This window comes from Austrofundulus limnaeus, unplaced genomic scaffold (genome assembly GCF_001266775.1).
Source record: "Austrofundulus limnaeus strain Quisiro unplaced genomic scaffold, Austrofundulus_limnaeus-1.0 Scaffold1191, whole genome shotgun sequence".
NCBI classification, from domain to species: Eukaryota; Metazoa; Chordata; class Actinopteri; order Cyprinodontiformes; family Rivulidae; genus Austrofundulus; species Austrofundulus limnaeus.
In genome coordinates, this window is record NW_013953593.1 from 70,330 (window position 1) to 76,999 (window position 6,670).

At 42.0% G+C, this 6,670-nt stretch overlaps 1 long non-coding RNA gene across 1 annotated transcript in view; it reads right to left on the reverse strand.

The window, feature by feature from the left end:
* Window positions 1–515: 515 nt before the first annotated feature.
* Window positions 516–6,670, reverse strand: part of LOC106534499 (uncharacterized) — an 18,885-nt gene continuing 12,730 nt past the window's right edge. The window contains exon 3 of the long non-coding RNA XR_001312359.1: window positions 516–1,796. This is a non-coding gene — a long non-coding RNA (uncharacterized LOC106534499). The remainder of the gene's footprint in view (window positions 1,797–6,670) is intronic.

The following is a 6,670-nucleotide window of genomic DNA, read 5'->3' on the forward strand; positions in this document are numbered from 1 at the left end:
CCACATCCACTGCCTTATCAACAGGAACGCACGTAAAGAGCGATGTAACATCAAAAGAGACCAGATGATCCGAGACGCGGAGGATGCGGCGCGGAGTGTGTGATTGGTTCAAAGTTTGTGGTCGTTTTTGTGTTGTGTGACACCGCTACCCGCTACTCGCTACCAGAAGCCGGTTTTTATTTCTAAACATGGATAGTTTCGAAAAGAAACTCACCGAGGCGGAGGTGGTCCGACGTACAACCATCTGTGATTGCGTTGCTGCGTGCTGAAGGTGAGGGGAGATCCAGTGGGCAAAAAAAAAAAAAAAAGATCCGGTGGGCAAGTTCCTTGAAAGAAGCAGCGGACATTTGAAAATAGGAGAAGTGTTTTTCGTCATCCATCTCCCGCATCTCCCGCACAAGCTAAATTCGCAACTAGCAAGTTTTTTTAGCAACTAGCACTTATTTACATGCTAAGCTAGCATGTGACGTCTGCGGTGGGAGAGCAGAGGGAGGGATTACTATAATGTATCCCCCACGTCTTATAAACACTGTGTGCTGTCGGTGACATACACGCAATTACATCCTCGCTAGGCCGCAGCCGCACATCTTGCATGAAGTGTAAACAAACCTTGTCTTGCTCCCTAGCATAAACATATCCGTTCCGCACTTTTTCCATGGTCACCCCAGAAATGGTGTTGTKTTCAGGGGCTCCCTGTGGTTCTGTCTCTCCTGGCAGCATGCCCTGTAGTTAAGAACCAACTTTCAGTTTCTGGATGAGGCCTGGCCACCCCACAAACTGCCGTGCCCGTCCCAACACTTGACCACACCTTGATGTCCTTCATGCAACTTTGCAAGAAAATCATTTCTCATTGCAGWAGGAATAATGAGTCTTTGTCCCTTTAGTAGTAGACCATCCTGAACTGTAATAAGAGATCATTCAGCCCAGTATGACTTTAGTACTGGTTCTTTATTGTTGTTCGTAGGCAAGCCTTCTTTGCACAGCTTCGTCATGCYCACACACACACTGTCCCTCTGCAGCTGGTCCTTCAGTTCCTCCAAATAGGCAGTACTCACAAGTAGATTGATCATTACCATGTCTATGTAGATGTTTGTGTCTTCAAACAGCTCTTTGTCTGTGGGTGTTTCACCTCTTTCAACTGGTGCTCGTGACAGAGTATCTACTGTCCAGACATTTCCCTGCCACATGTGCTATAGAATAAGAATAGCGAATGAGACYCATTCTGAAGTGTTGGATTCGAGGAGGTAMGGAATCCAGTGGTTGTGACCCCAGGAGACTTAAAAGAGGCTTGTGATCCATCTCCAGCTGGAAGTGTTTCCCAATCAGGAAGTTTTGGAACTTCTTGCAGGCCCAGGTCAGACCCAGTTCCTCCTTCTCCACCTGTGCGTGTCTTTGCTCAGTTGGTGTGAGAGACCGCGATATATAGGCTATCGGCATCCACTCCTCACCCCATTTTTGAAGCAGCACTCCTCCCCATATAATGATGCATCTGCTGAGACCCTCCCTTTAACAGTCCCTTTTAAGATCATACATAGCTAGAACTGGTGGCGATGACAGTGCCTCCTTCAGAACTTGAAAAGCTTTTGCCTGCTTGACACCACACATCCAGCAGTTCTTTTTCAACAGATCACGCAGGGGTTTGTCTCTCTCTGCCAGCTATGGAATAAACTTGCCCATCTGATTTACCATCCCCAGAAAGGATCTTACTTCACTCACTGTTGTCGGCTCTTTCATCCTCTTCACAGCCTCTGTCTTGCCTGGATCTGGGCTGATGCCGTTGCCAGAGACCACAGGACCTAGGTAAATTACAACAGTCTTAGACAGATCACATTTTTCCATGTTCAACGTGATACCTGCCTTCTGGATTTTCTGTAAAACTGCATGCAGGCGAGCGTCATGCTCCTATTGAGTACAACCCGACACRAGCACATCATCAATGTGGCACACCACTTCTTCGAGCCCTTCTGTGCCTTCTGTCACCATCCTGTTCTGAAAGTGCTCAGGAGCTGATGCTATGCCGAACAGTAATTGTTTGAAGAAAAAACCTCCAAAGGGTGTGATGAATGTTGTTAGTTTTGCTGAYTCTTCTGTTAGGTTAGGGGAATTTGCCAAAACCCCATATTGGCATTCAACTTACTAAAATTTTTTCCTCCAGCCAGCTTTCCAAGTGTTTCCTCCACTGATGGCAGGATGAACTTCTCTCGACACACTTACTCATTCAGTTTGGTTAGATCCACACATATGCGCACAGCCCCTGTCTTTTTAGGCACCACCATGATGACAGCGCACCAGTCCATTGGCTCCACAACTCTACATATCACACCGGGGCTTTCCATGCGAGACAGTTCATGCCTGACTTTGTCCATCAATGGCAACGGGATCATCCTTGGTGTTTTAATGAGAACGGRTCTGTCCCTGGTTTTAYCTTTATGGCATATGGCTGGTGTATTTCKGCAAGTCCACTGCATAGCTTTGGGTAAGTTTGTTTTAGTGACTCCATGRTAACACTTTCTAGGCATGCAACTAGCCCCAGCCTACAGCTCACAGGTCTTCCCAACAGTGCAGTGTGCAGGTGGCGAGCAATGTACACATCCTCCATGTCTTCTTTCCTACCTCTCTTAAGCAGCAGCTTGGCAATGCCCACAACATSAAGTGGACCCCTATCTGATCCCAAGAGTGATTTAGAAGCTTTTTGGAGCATGGGTGGACTGTCTTTAAATATGTTCTGAAACACAACATGCAGCAGAACAGTGACATCTGCACCTGTATCGATTTTAAATGTCACACTAATGTTGAGAATGTTTATTTTCACCATCCAAGGATCACCATCTGTTGTGATGCTGCCAAGGAAGGTGGCATCTTCATCGTCTTCCTCCACCTCATGCACCTACTTAGATGTCCTGCACACATGGCTATAATGCCCTTTTCTGCTACGAGTGACATTTCATTTGCAGGACAGTCACGTTTAGGATGTGATGGAGAACTACCACATTTTTGACACTTGTGACTGTGAAGCTTTTCCTTTGCTGTTTTGAGCTTTGTGTGTCTTATTGACATGCTGAGGTTTATTTTTTAGCAATCTTGCTTTTTTGGACTCTCTGACTCTGTCCAAAAACTTAGCATCACAAGCCTGTGCTMTGGAGTCTCCTTGCAGAGAAGCTTGCKATTTTTTCACTTCCTCACTTTGACGTGCCATCCTCACTGCTTTATCTAATGTAAGTTCTGTGTCAAGCTGCACATGTTCGGAGAGCCCTTTGTCCAACAGTCCAATAACAAGTCRGTCTCTAATTAGCTCATCGTGTAACACCCCATAGTTAAAGTGTTCTGCTAACGCAAATGACACGACGAACAAATCCACAGACTCTTCTTTGTGTTTCCGCATGTTAAACTTAGAACGCTCAAATATTACATTTTTCTTTACAATGAAGAATCTTTGAAAGCTATCATGTACCCCCTTGTAAGTGCCTCTATCAGCAGTCGTCAGTGTTAACCCGCGTGAAATGTTGTCCGCCTCATCGCCCATGCAGTAAATCAGCGTGTTTATCTGATTCTCTTCGGAACTTGCATTTAGGTTACCTATCAGGTGAAATCTTTCAAATCTTCTGATCCATTTGTCCCACTCTTGAGGTTTTGAAAAGTCAAAGGACTCTGGTGGCTGGATATTGAACATAGCAAATAATCCTGGGCCCACTGCAACTCTATGCAGTGCTGCTGCCGACAGCTCCCCCATCCTGGCGCTGCTCACATTTTCTCCGTCACTTWTTTCGTAGTTTTTTCTTCTTCTAGGCGTACAAACTGACAGGATTCTCCTATTCACATAGCTACCGGACTTCTGACACGTCATGTTATTAAATTATCCACGAGTCTGACTGTTAGCTTAATGTGGCGGTATTCACTCTCGAAAAAACAAAACTGAAAAAAACATTCCCCGTCCCACTCTGATGACATCACACTAGTGCGTCTCTGTCTTTACTAAATACTTAGTTACACCACAGAAATGACCTGCTTTCAAACACCYCTACTTGTGATGTCACAAGTCACACTCCAGCCCACCCCAACCTGAGCCCAGCTCGTCTCCTGCAGAGACTCCACCCACTTCTTCACAGGACGGTTCTGCTGTTTTAGAACAATTATGGAGAACAGATGGCAATGTTCTAGCAATATTAAAGAATATTTGTGTAAATAATTTCACCATGAACTACTTTGGAAAAATAGTACTTTCAACTGAAAAGAAATTGAAAGGAAACTGAAAGTTATCTTCTGGCGGAGGGCAGAGCTAACGTAAACAAAAGGTTGGGAGGGGGTATCCATAGCAACTTATGCAAAACAACAGGTTCTGAATAGAGATGAAGAACAGCCAGAACTGAGAAAGTGAAATTTCATTATCTGGGATTCATTTTGTTAATTAAATCAAATGAACATGTTTTGTGTAGCCCACAGATGGATCCTAACTTGTTCTAGGACCTCCATATTAGGTCTCCTTTAATAAAATACAATAAAGATGAACAATGATTGTTTCATTTCACACTAACTAATGTGTCTTCATATTTGCAACAAAAAKTATGCATGACGTTCACTGAAAAATGACCTACATTATGAGAATATTATTTAAAAATGTGAATAATTTGTTCTTTGTGAATTTGTACTGAACATTTTTAAGTTATAGGATCAAACTGAATTTTAAAATGTTTCACTTTCTTCTGTTTATGTAAATGATTTTTTTACAAAAATCTTGGTTACGTTGGTTATTAATGGTCCACAAGGTCAACAATGGGAACTATTGCTAAAAATAATTTAGATAAAAAGATCCCAGCTAACCTGATTTATGCTTTACCTACATTCTTACTGACGTTTAAAACAACTGAGAATTTCTTCAGAATTTACACGCGTTCAAAAACAAACCAAGTTTAATGAGAYAAACAGAGATTTTGAACACTTTCAGGTGTAACATGTTCGTAATGATCTGTGTTAACAGGGGACAWGAAGCCTGTTTTATATTTAAATTATGACTCAGTGCTTAAGAAACCCATTTTCCCAGATTTTTATGTGTTTGTTTCCTGTCGTGATTAAATTAGGATTTTTTGCTAAAATGGTCAATAAGGGAGAGGAACTTGTATGATCAGATATAAAATAAACATGCTTTAATCGTTTTGGGAGAATCTTTAATCAAGCTAAGAATGTTACTTCTCTTTYWTTGAACGTTTTTACTAATTAGTGTCAGGGTACAACATTTGCATGATTGACTCTTACAGTTAAAACATTTCAAGATGGCTYCCTTAGCACAGTCTTTTTTCACAAATATTGAGCTAAATTTTGATGTTGTAGTGAAACAGTTATTGCCAACACATAATAAGAATGAGATTCATTCACAAAGTTTTTTTAAGACCATAACTTTGTCATCTCTCACCATAAGCTAAATGTTGAGAAATGATTTTAAAAGTTGGTACAAACTGCCATTCTGAACCTCATAAAAGGTGAATTARGAAAATATAATGTGCTTCCTTGGATCTTTTCTGGTCTGTCTGTAACATAAAAAACTAGATGCATGAGAAATGTGTGAAAAGTAGGAAGGCCTTGGTTTCCATCAAAACAAGGTAGAACATAGGCCAACCAAAAAGTCCCTAATTGTAGAAGGTTGAACCGATATTTGTTTGCGTATGAACGATGTAGCTCCAATATCAGTACTTGGAGTTGCATTTTTTTATTTTACGTCTTATAACAGCATAAACTTCATCAGCTAAGTTGCTAAACTTACTTATAAAAACAAATTCTTCGGTCCGTGATGAATTTCCAAAGTACGCCGACTCTTTAAAAAAATTAAAACTCCACCGTCTTCACTTCTATGTTTAGTTTGCTGTCAGCACATTGAATCCTGGGTTATCCTTGGCAAGTGAAGATACACGGATGCATCCTTGGMTTTTGAGATTATGTGGATTCCTTGGCCAAATGAGGAGGAGCTTGGGACAGCACTCTTCAAGGGGCAGTAATGTATGAGGCCGACAAATGTGTGCTCATGAGAATGCAGACCATAAATTGAAACTCATCCATGGTAACTCTCCGAGCAGCATGGCTGCTACACACACTGATTAATGTCACCGCTATCACTACACAACTCCTTCAACCAAACCATGATTTATGTCACRACTGTCTGTACACAACTCCAACAACCAACCAATGATTTATGTCACCAGTGTCCGTARAAAACTCCAAAAACCAATCCATGCTTTGTCACCAGTGTCTCTACACAACTCCAACAATCAACCAATGCTTTATGTCACCAGTGTCTCTACATAACTCAAACAACCTATCCAGGCTTTATGTCACTACTGTCTCTAGACAACTCCAACAACCAACCCATGCTTTATGTCACCACTGTCTGTACACAACACCAACAACCAACCAACGCTATATGTCACCACTGTCTCTACACAACTCCAACAACCAGTCCATGTTTTATGTCACCACTGTCTACACAACTCCAACAATCAACCAATATTTTATGTCATTACTGTCTACACAACTCCAACAACCAATCCATGATTTATGTCATCACTGTCTCTACACAACTCCAACAATCAACCCATGCTTTCTGTCACCCCTGTCTCTACACAACTCCAACAACCAACCATTGCTTTATGTCACCACTGTCTCTACACAACTCCAAAAACCA